Source organism: Cyphomyrmex costatus, unplaced genomic scaffold (assembly GCF_001594065.2).
Source record: "Cyphomyrmex costatus isolate MS0001 unplaced genomic scaffold, Ccosl1.0 scaffold29, whole genome shotgun sequence".
In the NCBI taxonomy this organism is placed as follows: domain Eukaryota; kingdom Metazoa; phylum Arthropoda; class Insecta; order Hymenoptera; family Formicidae; genus Cyphomyrmex; species Cyphomyrmex costatus.
The window spans coordinates 1512498-1518312 of NW_017277017.1; positions in this window are offsets into that span (position 1 = coordinate 1512498).

The following is a 5815-nucleotide window of genomic DNA, read 5'->3' on the forward strand; positions in this document are numbered from 1 at the left end:
GACATGCTTCGCGACAATCCAATGTCACTAAAAATTGATGAACAGCGTTTCGGAGATTTCTTCAGGAAACATAAAATAATATATGCACTTACTGTTGAGAATTAACGCCGCGCCAAACAGAATTGAAACGTATGATAATATTTCTCGCGACATTTCGCTTCTCGAACTGTTCGCGCGGACGAGCGACGATATGCGAGCACTTCGCTTCGTTAGGATCGGCACATTTTCAAACGCAAACACCGGCAACTCGCGGTACGGTAACATGTGAAATACAAGACCGCGCAATTCTAGCTTCTTGTAAAGCGAGAGCTTCATGCGATCCCTCCGCACCGCGATAAACGTCCAAGAATGCAGGAGAGTATTTTCAATCGCTGTTATACGGCAGGTCAGCTTATTCGAGAACTTCCTTTCAGCGGAACAAAACAAAATCGTTGAATCATCACTGTAACGGTTGCAACACTTAGGGCATTAAATGTACATTTCTTGCTAAAAATATAATAAGAATTTCTTTAAAATTTCCAATATTAAATATTTTTAACAAAGAGCTATGCTAGAAATTAAAAAATCATGCTGAAACAAAATCGAGTGTTAAATAAAGCGTAACATTTTATAGCTTTTTTTTACAGCTTCAACGAGCAGAATTAACTAAATTTTCAATTTACGTTGATGTCCGCTGACAGATACCTGAAAAAATTCTCAGCGATTTCTGTTGTATAATAAAATAAAAAATCGTACTTTCGAGTATCTAAAAAAGAAAACAATTATTTGTTCTATATATGGACGATTGAAGGAGTAATAAACGAAGACACTATTACCGAGGTAATTTCATACAGCGTGTCGTTTGTTGATTTATTTTCTGCATCTCGTTGTAGATATATCGTCATCTTAATACACTCATTCTCTTTCTCACTTTTTCTCTCAACTATTCGTTACTCGCATTATGAAACTTCGCACTGTTTGCAATTGCGTTGCATCCATAATATCGATACATTTATATTATCTCTTCGGCCTCCTTTTTTTACAGACATATCGAATTATATAGCTCTTTCTCTCTCTCTCTCTCTCTCTCACACACACACACACACACACACACACACGCACGCACACAAAACATACATACATATAAAAATTATGTATAGAATCTACTGCGTCATAATTACAAAGTAACTACATACATATTTTATATAATCCTCGTAGAAGCAGTATCTCTCTTCTTACAGACGCGAATCACATCGACGGACTTGAGACAGGAAAAATGTGACGACTCGTAAAAAAAACCAAAAAAAAACTAAAAAAAAAACTTAACAATTTTGCATGATTTTTTATATTACAATATTTACGGGAAAGCCTGAAGAGAAACGCAATCGTCCAAATCCACATTTACAAACAGTTCGCTCTATAAGTATAAAAAAATCTCAAAAACGCAGCCTGTCTGCCATACATCTTGCACGTATACATTTAAACATGAACTGTATATGTATAACATGTATATAATACACTCTCAGTGTAGACGCGTTCTCGTATCGTGAAATCGAAAGGGCAAGATCTCTACCGTCCAAGGAACTTACTTAGCCACGGATTATTAGCGCTATACAATCGTCATATCCTTATCCTGACGTCGGGAAAGAAGAGAGTCACGTCGCATCACATTTTTATCTCGCGAAAGAATTTCTCTTTCTCTCTGTCTCCGTTATATCTTGAGTCGTTCTTCCATAATAAATAACACGTAATCTTAACCACCCTATACGAGAGAGATCTCAATAATAACACATCACTGTCTGACAATTCATGCGCGTTCAAAACAGGAAGTTTCGAAGCAAATTTGCGGGAACGAAACGCAAGTTTTGTAAAATCCGACGATTCAGGAGTACTTTATCACCACAAAAAATAAAAGCCTAATCATCCCAAAAGCCTAATCGCACCATAACATCTTACAATAATTATACTTTTATAATAACCAATCTATAATAATTCCATCCTCGTCTATACACCGTGTTTGCTTTCCTTTCGTTTCCACAATAATCATCTGCACCCTTCATAATCTCGCAAACTTTCTACATAACGCATGGCATTTTTGTTAACGACCCATTCTTTCCTCTCGTTTAAATCTATTGTTTTATGTGCTACTTCTATAATGTTTGACAGAGATAAATTCGCTTAACTATTTGAATGTGCCTATCGTTTGTATCGTATTTGCTTGCTTGCAACCCTGAGACTACGATTCTACCTTCACGGCGAATCGGTGATTACATATGTATGTACAAAGAAAAATGCTTGAAAGAGTATGAAACTTCCAGCAGCGTATACAACAATATCTGACGCTTTTTTTTCTTCTCTCTCATTCTCTTTCTATCTTTTTTCGATGAGATGACGCACAAAAATATCTGCCCTTGTATGCCCTTAAAATCTTTCTGTGTCCATCGTGCCGGCACGATTGGAGGGCCTTGAGGGGGTAACTTTGCGACATGAAATAGCAGGAGTTGCACGATTGTTAGTAATTGATCGTAAACTTACGGAGAAAAAATAATTCAAAATTTAGCGTAAAGAACGGAAGGAAGAAGTCGGGACGAAAAGTCGGCGAAAATTATCCTGATTTATCTCTCAAGTGAAAGAAATTGGGACAATTGGGAAACTTTGAGAAACGTATCTGTGGATCAACGGATACTTTTAACACCACCGCGGTTCCTTCGACACGCGCGCGTTCAATAAAGGAGTGAAAAAAGAAACATTAATTCTACAAATTAACAGCAATAATGAAACATGTAATGTAATGCGCCCAGTAATGCGAATATCACAGTTAAACGGGAACGCTCGTTAGCCTTAACGAAAGACAAAGAAAAATATCAGTATCACGTTACATGGAGAATGTCATCGGAGAAAAAGCCTTTTTTAAATTTTAATGAGCTTGAAATACGTTGATGTACATACATAACACGGTAAAACACAAATTCTCTGCAAAGTAAAATTTCAGATATTTCTGCAATTCTTTACAAAAACTTTCGATCTATGCGTGTTGCTCATAGAGCACAGAATATATCAACAATATTGCTGGAACATTTTCTGTGATTTTTATGATATTCATATTTTTATTCATATTAAAAAAAAAACAAACGATACTCAGACAATTATATATATATATGCAAGTAACAGATAAAAAAATATTTTACAAAATGTTTTCAAAACTGCCCAAAACACATCAGTGTTAAATATTTACTTTAATATTATCTTTTGTTGAGAGCAAAGTTTTCTTTTATAAAACATTTTTTCGGATAGCATTAATTCTCATACAATACAAAACATTACAGCCATGTCACTACAAGAAAGTTGGAATTGCAGAAATATTTTATAGCAATATTGTGTGTACTATATTTGTAATAGTAATGCAACATTGCTACAAATATATAATAAAATTTCATATCATCATAAGTTTAAAAGAGTTATTCCGCGTATTTATATTTACTAATAAGTAAACCTGCCCAAATGTGACACTCCGATTTTGATGAGTTTTTAATATGTTGTTTTCCAGACAAAAATAAGCGAATTGTAATAAGCACAATTGTTATAATAAATAAGTTTTGCTTGATATATATCGGCGTTTGCGTTAAAGTTATCTGCGCTTGACTAGTGCCCTTTTCTTTCCAAGTTTGTTTTTAAATTGTACAGGAGTTTTTGTTATCTAACATTATTATATGTTTTAAAAATAAGCGACATGTATTTTTTTATATGTGCCCATATCTACTTTTAAGGAGTAAAACCATCCTCTTTGAAAAAAAATCAGTTTTTCTCTTTCGAAACGAATATCTTCGGAACTATATAAGAGATAGAAAAATATGTCTAGAATGGAATCGCTTCAAGAGTACTTTAGAAATGTAATTTAAAAAATTATTTTTATAAATAAATAATTTTTATTATAAATAAATAATTAAAAAATTTTAATTATAGTTCTAAAGTACTCTTGAAACCATTCAATTTTCATTCTAGAAATTTTTTTTTACTTATAGCTTCGAAGATATTTGCTTCGAAAGAAAAAAACCGATTTTTTCCTAAGGAGTGTTTCACCCCTTAAAAGTGCGTATGGGCACGTATAAAAAAAATACGTGTCGCTTATTTTTGTCTGGAAAACAACATACTAAAAACTCATCAAAATCGGAGTGTCATATTTGGATAAGTTTACTTATAAGTAACAACTTTTTAATTTTTATCATTTTCAAAAAAACAATATTTACTAGAAAATGAAATCAGGTGTGAATGTCTGAGTAGAAAAAAATGTATATGATTGCAACAGTTTCCGTTTTTTTTTCTCTTTTATTACGTTAGATAATCAAGAAAGTAGTAATAGATTACTAGAGAAACGTGAAGAAGAATAGCGAGTGCCAAATTGAACCGCAAATTGTTTTCCACAGATTTAAATGCAGAAAGAATAAGGAAAAAGGCTCTCGCAGCCTATGAGCAGAAAATAAGGACAATTAAAGGACAACGAAAGGATATCATTTTGTTATTAAGGAAAGTGAATTGCGTGTCCTAACTTTATTGCACTCTAAACCCATGACGGTTTAGACCCATGACGTATGTTCACATGCGGTTTTTGTCACTTCAGCCTTGAAAAAATAATTTTTATAATTAAAAAATGTAGGATATCTTTTTTATCATCAATTTTCTATTGTATATAAGACATGAATAAATAAAAAAATAAGAGATAAGATAGAATTGAACTTGAATCCATTGTTTGTGTTTTTTTTAGATGGCTTACTATTAACTCTACCTTTTAACTCTGAACTAAATAAGTTTCTTCCGTACAACTGAAGTGATTACAAGTGAAATTGATAAAAACCGCTGCAGACTCATGACTGATAATCATCAAACGAAGTTCCATGAAGTTACTCATCTTCTATGTATCTCTCGTTTTCTCAAAAAATTTCTTATCATGAAAGGCATGTATAATGTTATGATCACGCATAAATGTGTCAATAATATTATGCTCGCTGATTTTTGTAATAATTAGTGACAACTAGATAATAAAGATCCCTGAAAATATACTAATAATATTAATTATATATATCAATGTAATAATAGTGATCGTAATGTGTTAAATAAAAATAATAATGTTAATAGCTATATATTAGCAATAATATATTTTTCTGCTTCTTCTCTTATGTGGCACGGGCATAACATAACACGATCGTTTTAACAACCGGATAAATACTTCTACCGCCAACAAAAGCATGATAATATGGCAATTGCTCTAGCCGATAATTCTTAAAATATATATATTTCAAATATAAAATCCCAATCTTCTGTGTAGAAACAACGTGTTTCCAATTAAGAAACAATTTAGACATTCTACCCGCTATCTTTCTTCCGTTCGCTTTCTCTCACCTATTTTAACTTGATCTCATTTATATTGTACAAAGATGTATTCTAAGATAATATACAAAGACATATCTTTCTCTACATCACTATAACTATGGATGTTCAATACAGCTATCACAAATAGATCGATTAACATTATTCAATTTTTTTCACATTTAAGCTATTATAATTACAAGACTTAATGCAAAAGAGGCAATATGTATATAATATATGTATATATATATATATATATTATATATATAAATGAGTATACATAACATGTATATATATTGTATACATACATGTATATATTTACACATTTATGTATGTGTATATGTAACTCACAGAAGGTTCCAAATTGCTCCTGTTAAGATACACAGTGAATAAAACAAAACAAAAAAAAAATAAAAATAAACAATGATTAATAGAGAAAATTCCATTTGACAACAGTAATTTTGATTGCTGA